Here is an 8,859-nt window from a genome sequence, read left to right on the forward strand (position 1 = left end):
TGATATTCGTAATTCGTGAAGAAGAAGCTGAGATCTGCAATGGATTTGTAGAAGCACCTGGATGGCCGCAGCCATCCGTGCAAGTAGAGGTCACAACGTATTCATTTTATTCAATGGGGAGACGCTCAGTTCAGGGTCTATGAACCACGGCGCAAGAGAAGGGCGGAAAGTGGGAGTGAAAATAGATAAAGAGGAACCATAGTGGAAGTCTTCGAAGCAATTTCTACCACCTGGGGATCTTTAATTTGTGCTGACACAGCGCAGCACACGCACTCCTCTTCCCGACTACTATGTAGGAGTACCCGGGTTCGCTCCCGACAGCCGGCGGTTATGTTTACATGCAGGCATACAGGCGTACGGAGAGGCGGATGGAGGCGATACGAAGAGGTGTCCGTGTGCTGTGCGATGTTAGCGCACGTTAAAGATCCCCAGGTGGTCGAAATTACTCTGTAGCCCTCCACTACGCCTCCTCTTTCTTTCTTTTATCGTGTCGCTTTGCAACCAAGAACTCAACGTACTCACCGCTTGGCCGCCCTATCTTTCTCAGTCGGTGTCGTAATGGTGCGCTGCTTTACAGTTCTCAATATGAATAACTGTCTCAACCGTACGACCACCAATGCAAACTAGAAGGAGAGTTAGAGACAAGCGGACGTACTTTAAGATTTAAATGATTTTTCTAGGTTCTGAACCTACGGTAGAGTGGGGAAGGAATGACGTAGTGACGTTGAGGACAAGCGCACGGTCAAGTTTGAAAGCGACAATGTTTATGGTTCTTCTTGGCCAAATCTCCTCGACGATATTTGTTCGTGGCATAACTTCTACTTTCCAAATCCCTAATGGCGTAATTTTATCCTCTATTATGTAGCCCTAGCTACAACGAACCAGAGAGGAATATGGAGTCCTAAAATGCTTCAATGACCAGCCAAAGCAAAGATGACCAGTAGAAAGTTCTCCATCTGGCCCTGGACACCTTTTAATTACAAGAGATTCCGCCCTGCTGAAAGGGGAGGCAGATTCCTTGATAGGAGTATATAAAGGTATCCATCATTTCTTGTAACCAATGGCAAGTTTTGTAAAAAAAATGTTAAAATCAATACCCACAATAAAGATTCGCCCCAAGCGTAGACACGATAGAGCCATTAAAATCGTTTTTCCAGTTGGCAAATTTTTGCAATTGAAGGATAGTCACAGCTTAAATTGTTGTCAAATTACTTTTATAAAATATTTCCTTCTGGATGGAGTCTGCTCAAATCGAAATGTAAAGTGGATTTTAAGAAAGGAAATGCGCACCACCTATCACATATGGTCGTTGGATAGCTGAAAAGTGACATAAGGAGAAGGATGGTGGGAGTAAACGCGGAGAGCGAAAGAGTGATAGCGGAGAGCCTCAGAATAATTTCCACCATCAGTGGATCATCAATGTGCAGAAAGTAAGAATGAGGTGCCACAGCCCCGACCTTTCATTCTTTCTGCTTTTATTGCCCTTTATGCCGTTACTACTCCCCATACTACCCAAAAGCGCAAAGATTTGCCACAGAATATCCGCCATGCAATTACCGTTAAACTTCTCTCCGAGCACATGCATGCTGAATATAACCAGCCCATCGAAAGGTAAAAGCTATCCACTTCTCTTGAATATAGGACAGACAACCGGATACATCATACGTGGACGCTGCTCGCCTTGTTAATGATCACATGGCCATTACTGCGACAACCCTAGCGGACACTCGCCTCAACAGATCCCCTCTGCCCACCACTGAACCGAGTATTGCGGAAAAAGCCACCATCGTTCTGGCTGCCGCAACTAATGCACAAGCCACCATCATGTAACATTACCGCCCTCACTACTCGAACTATCTTTTGCGGATGCATCGGTTTCGCCATCCTTCGGATCTTCCTCGCTAACCTTCAGCAAGGGATCAGCGTGATCTGGATTCCGGGAAACACGTCAATTCCTTGCAATAAATCTACCCATTTATGCGCTCGCACTCCTTCCCCGGGCCTCCCCTTTTCGTGTATTCCACGTATGACAGCCCGATTCGTAGATACACAGTACTGCGTGAACACTACGGGCTCTCTCACCATACACAACCACCCCTTTCTCACCCTGCCTAACCAAGAGGCCGCAACTTACCGCCGTCTACAGACTAATGCATTTCTTTCATCATCTCTTCTACACCGCTGATACATCTCCCTTAATAATCCTGATCAGTTCCGGCGAGCGGGCAACGCTCTACCACATGATTTGGGTGTGCTATGTTACAACTTCTAAATGTTCACTGCCTCAACCCCTGCATAGAAGACTGAGAGGCCACCCCGCAGAACCGCTTCCAGGAGAGCCAGCAAAGGCTGGCTCACCACTTTGCTACTGCAGCTTCGGCCAACGGGACCCTGGACTGAGGGTCTACCCACTGATTGAATAAAATAAAGATAATGCCCTTTTCTTGCGCGGATGGCTGCAGCCATCCAGCTTCTTCAAGATATCGGCCCCAGTCTTCAGCTTCTTCTTCACAAATTACGAGTTTCATGCAGAACGCGGCCGCCTTATATACCCCAAGAATGGCCATGTGAGAAAAGGTCACGTGGAGAAGGATCAACCCGCGAACACCTATATGAGCTGGCTATATTTTCTCTTTACTTGGAAGACTCTTCATTGATTCCAGAGCACAGACCCTTTGAGCAAGCGAATTCCCCAACATCTTGCAGCTTATGGGTTATGAGAGTTTCACGAGTAATATCATCCGTTGCGGCAATATTTGACGTCTTTCAAACGCCCCATTGCGTCGTTCCACAACATTCGTAGCAACCTACATTCAGTTCACCGGCGTTCTATAATCAAATTACAAGAAAGAAAAGGCGCAGCCCTCGCGACTAACAACGAAGCGGCCTACGTAGAAGCGGCAGAATAGTCACCCTACGGCATATGCCATAGTGGGATTTCTTATAACCTCAATCACATAGTTTCTGCCTCTGTTAAAGCAAAAACATCGACAGAAGCCGAAGAGGCAGCCATAGTGCTAGCCATCTCCTCTACCACTGCCACACTCATCTTCAGCGAATCTAAAACGGTCATTCAAAATTTCGCAAGAGCGAATATACACCCAGTTGAACATCACATCTTAACCTCCGTTTCCACAGCTCCCCGATGCATTCACATCGTCTGGTTACCAGGGCATGTAGGCAACCCCGGTAACGAGGCAGCCCACTCAACTTCTCGAGCGTACGTCAACCGAGCGGGGCATACCGAAGTCTGGGTTCCGCCAGCCTTCGGATCCTCCTAACTAGCCCTCGGCAAGTGATCAGTGTAATCTAGATTCCGGGACACTAATAAATGCCCTGCCAGAAAACTTAACATTGACAAACTAATGCTTCTTTTCCGAGCCTCCTCTTTCCCGGATCACACGTATGACCGCCCGGTCCTTCCATACACAGCACTGAGTGAACACTACGGGCTCTCTCACAGCATACAACCACCCCTTTTTCACCCTGTCTACTCAGGAGGCAGGAACGTACCGCTGCCTAAAAACTATTACCTTTGTTTCACCACCTTTCTTTCACCATCAACTGTTATAATAGAAGAGACATCTGGGCAAGTTGGTACGGTAACATGATGAATTACCTGCGCTAAAAACTCAGACGAAGAGCAAGAAGCAAACAGAATGGGCGCTGACACGCAACTGAAGTATATTGAAAATACTTTAATATAACCCTATTCCAAACCGCGCTAAAGCACACATTGAACAAAAACTGAGTTAGAATAATCCAGCGCACATATCACATTCAAGAAACCCAACCTCATTATCGATTAGAGCGATTGACTGTTCACTAGATCACTTTTCTCATAATATGATTTGCCTGAATGATCTTCGGTTAATGTGTGCCGGTTGGGGCTCTAAAATATCTGTCTGTGTTAGAAAAGGATGACAGATATCACATCCCTTACAATGCGCAACCAGAATAAAGCCTCTTCTAATCTCTAATGATCTCTCGTGCTCTCGTAACTGAGCATTAATACACCTGCCCGCTTGACCCACATACACATACAGGATTCCGTGATCCGGTGCTAAAGGTTATGTGGGTCAAACGCGCAATTGTATTAATGTTCGGTTACGAGAGCATGAAGATCATTAGAGATTGGTAGATGCTCTAATCTGGTTGCGCATCGTAAGCGTTGTGACAGCTGCTATCCTTTTTCAATAAACTTCAGATGCGAGTCAGTGCCCATCCTGTTTGCTGCTTGCTCTTCCTCCGAGTCTTTAGCGCTTGTAATTCATCATGGCTCTTCTGAACCTCAGGTAAACTTCCTTTTATACCTCTGACTGCCCCGATTCCGGTGAGCGGGTAATGCCAACGCCTGGTAATGCTCTATCACAATGTTTGGGCGTGCCAGGTTACCCCTTCTTTTTGTCACTGCCTCACGCCTGCACTGAGGAGTGGGAGGCCGCCCTGCAGGACCCCTTTCCGGAGCGCCAGCAATGGCTGGTTCGCCGTGCTGTTAGTGCTGCCGCGACCAACGGGACTCTGGAATAAAGGTCCCACCGCTGACTGAATAAAATAAAGATATTTTGTCCTTGTCCTCTGAAGCAAATTACGTTGTAATGTAATCACGAATGCCTGCAACCATCTGTCGTCACTCATAAAGAGAGTTATTTGGGTACATACATACATAAAAAATGCACAGTTCAGTTCAGGCGTTCAGTCGTGTCCGACTCTTCGTGACCCTATGGACCATGTCACGCCACGCTTTCCGGTCTCTCACTATCTTCTTAACATCACATAGCTTCATCTGCAATGCCTCGAGAATGCCATCTAACCATCGCGTTCGCTGCCTACCCCTTCTCCGGCGACCCTCAACCTTTCCCAACATCAAATCTTTCTCCAGCGACTCCTCTCTTCTCATCAGATGACCAAAGTAGCTGAGCTTTAACTTTAGAATTTGACCCTCCAATGAGCAGTCAGGGTTTATGGTCGACAATATCGACTGATTTGATCTTCTGGCAGTCCAAGGAACTCTTAAGAGTCTTCGCCAGCACCACAATTCAAACGCGTCAATTCTTCGGCGGTCAGCCTTTTTCACAGTCCAACTCTCGCATCCATACATCACAACTGGAAAGACCATAGCACGGGTTATACGGATCTTGGTTGGCAGACTAATGTCTCTGCTCTTTACTAGGCGGTCAAGGCTAACCATTGCTCTCTTTCCCAGAAGCAGGCGTCTCCTAATTTCATGGCTGCAGTCTCCTTCCGAGGTAATCTTGGCGCCCAAGAACAGAAAATCTGTCACAGCTTCCACTTCTTGTCCATTGATGCTCCAGGACTTGATAGGGCAAGACGCCATGATCTTCGTCTTTTTAATGTTCAGTTTAAGCCCAAACTTCTCACTCTCTTCTTGTACGCGCATCAGAAGTCTCTTGAGTTCCACTTCACTTTCTGCCATTAAAGTGGTATCATCCGCATATCTAAGGTTGTTGATACGTTTTCCAGCAATCTTCACTCCAGCTGAAGACTCGTCCAGACCGGCCTTCCTCATGATGCACTCTGCATATAGGTTAAATAGGCAGGGCGACAGTATGCAGCCTTGCCTCACCCCTTTCTCAATCGGAAACCAATCAGTAAGACCATGCCCAGTTCTGACTGTGGCCTCTTGCCCTTCATACAGGTTCCTGAGGAGACAGATGAGGTGAATTGGAACTCCCATCTCTCGGAGAGCTTGCCACAATCTGCTGTGATCTACGCAGTCAAACGCTTTCGCATAATCAATAAAGCAGAAGTAAATGGGTTTCTGGAACTCTCTTGCTTTTTCCATGATCCAGCGAAGGTTGGCAATTTGGTCTCTAGTTCCTCTGCCCTTGCGAAACCCAGCTTGCACGTCCGGAAGCTCCCGATCCACATACTGCTGCAGCCTACCTTGCAGGATTTTTAACATCACCTTGCTAGCATGCGAAATAAGCGCGATCGTGCGGTAGTTGGAACAATCTTTGGCACTGCCTTTCTTTGGAATGGGGATGTAAACTGACCTCCTCCAATCCTGTGGCCACTGCAGGGTTGTCCAAATCTTTTGACATAATGTATGCAGTGTGTTAACAGCGTCGTGGTTGAGGTTTTGAAGCAACTCAGCTGGAATACCATCAATTCCGCTTGCTTTGTTCTTAGCAAGGCTGGCTAAGGCCCATTCAACTTCACTCATTTTATCGATAATGGTATTGTGACTGGCCATAGGGTTTTCTTGGCAGGAAATACTGGAGTGGGTTGCCATTACCTTCTCCAGTGAATCACATTTTGTCAGAACTCTCTGCCGTGACCTGTCTATCTTGGGTGGCCCTACACAGCAGAGCTCACGACTTCATCGAGTTTCGCAAGCCCCTCCGCCACGACAAGGCAGTGATCCATGAAGGGGAAAAAAAAAATGCACATTACTCACAAAAAAGCACTATACAAAACAGTATAGGTTACATATCCATAATAAACTAAAGATAACTTGATTCTCCAGAGTGGGGGAAACAGTATAAACGACGAGGGTTTTAATAAAGGACGACAGGCATATCATGTCTGCTCCACAGACATCACCTTCTTCACCTTACAACACCCCACCCTTCACGCTTCTTCTTCACCAATCACAGCCTTCATTCCTCACACTGGCTACTTATATACACCAGAAATATCATAGGACAAAACGTCTTTTGGAGGAGGAGAAGAGCGCACACGCCTATACCCACTGGCTATATTTTCTTTTTCCTTAAAAGACCCTTCACTGATTCCACAGCACAGATCATTTGAGTAAAAAATGTCCCTGACAGCTTGCAGCTTGTGGATTACGATAGTTTCACGAATAATAACATCTGTAGCGGTAATGCGTCGTTTTACAACATCCGTACCACGCTACACTCAGTTCACCGGCGTTCGCACAGCACACGGACGCTTCTTCGTTTCGCCTCCATTGAAACGCAGAACCCGACCTCGGCGGCTCCGTTTCGATGGAGGCGAAACGAAGAGGCGTCAGTGTGCTGTGCGATGTCAGCGCACGTTAAAGATGCCCAGGTGGTCAAAATGACTCCGATGTCCTCACTACCGCTCCTCTTTCTCTCTCTCCACTTTCGCTCTCACCTTCCTTCTTTACTTCCCTTAAGGCGCGGTTGAGGTGTTCACAGAAAGCAAGTGAGACAGTTACCGCGCCTTTCCCTTCTTATAAATCAATCAATCAATAAATCAATCACCGTCGTTATATAATCGAATTACAAGAAACGAAATGCGCATCACACGCGACTGATACCAAAGCGGTCTATATAGACGAGGCAGAATACAGTCACCCCACGGCATATATGATTAGTGTGATTTCTTATAACTTCACTCACATAGTTTCTGCCTCTGCCAAAGCAAAAAGGTCGACAGAAGCCGAAGAGGCAGCCATAGCGCTAGCCATCTCCTGTACCACTGCCACGCCCATTTTCAGCGATTCTAAAACGGCAATTCAAAATTTCGCAAGAAGGAAAATACACCCAGTCGAACACCAAATCTTGACCTCTGGTTCCACAGCTCCCCGATCCATTCACATTGTCTGGGTACCAGACCATGCAGGCAACCCCGGTAACGGGAAACCCACTCATCTGCTCGAGCGCACGTCAACCAAGCTACGACCCATATCACTCACCTCGTGCCTGTGCAAGCTCTACGAGCGAGTTATCCAGACGCGACTTCAACACTACGTAGAAGTTAACGTCCTCATCCATCCTTCCATGATCGCCTTCAGATCGGGCGTGTCCACGCCATACGTTTTTCTTCTCCTCGAGAAGGAGGTACTTTCCAACATTCCGAGAGGAGGCGAGCACCTCATTATGGCGCTAGATCTCAAAGATGCGTTTGATAACGTGTCTCAGGAGGCAAACCACTCCGAGCTCAATAACCTAAACTGCGGCGAACGCACCTTCCGATACGTCAAGAATTTTTTGTCCAACCGAACGGCAACGATAGGAATGGGTGACATGAAATCGGATCTTCAAGACATGCCAAACGAGGGCACGCTACAGGGATCAGTCAACTCCCCGCTCCTCTTCAACATCGCCATGATTAGAGTCGCAAGGGCTTTGCAACAGGTTCCGAACATCGGATACACTCGGTATGCTGATGGCATTACGATCTGGACAACCACCGGCTCTCTAGATAAGAAAGAAGAAACACTTCAAGCAGTAGCAACCTGCGTGGAAACAGAGGCTTTTCAATGCGGGCTCCAATGCTGCCCAGATAAATCTGAAGTCATCCGCATACGTGGGTACCACTATACATCACCAGGCAATCTTAGCATCCTCCTGCATGGGGTCATAATCCGGGAAGTGCCACTCATACGAATCCTGGGTCTCTGGCTCCAAAGCGATAGAAACGTAGACCACGTTCTCCACCTCCGCAAGAATACAACACAGCAGATCTCTAAAATGATCCGCCGGCTGGCCAGAAACAGAAAAGGCATGTGGGAAGAAGACACAATCCTGTCTGGTGCAGGCGCTGGACATCATTCGCCTCTCCTATGGACTACATTACGTCAAGCTGCTCCGAATAGATCTCAGCAAAGTAAATGCAATGATACGTGCAGCTTACAGGAACGCGTTAGGCCTCCCACCATACACCTCCAATGTCAAAGTGGAAGCTCTTGGACTGCACAACACATTTGAAGAGATTCAAGAGGCTGTTGTACTGTCTCATTGGGAACGCCTTCTGCCAACCGAGACAGGCCGGCTCATTGTCGAGCGCGTTGGCTATCCTTCGGACGTACAAGCTATCCAGTCAACGACTAACATTCCTATTCCGTATCGGGCAAAAGTATGTGGCCTCGCTCCCAAAGAACATGTATCCAGTCCACAACGAAGC

The sequence above is a fragment of the Amblyomma maculatum genome, chromosome 10, assembly GCF_055883805.1.
Source record: "Amblyomma maculatum isolate TAMU_Amacu chromosome 10, ASM5588380v1, whole genome shotgun sequence".
Lineage (NCBI taxonomy): Eukaryota > Metazoa > Arthropoda > Arachnida > Ixodida > Ixodidae > Amblyomma > Amblyomma maculatum.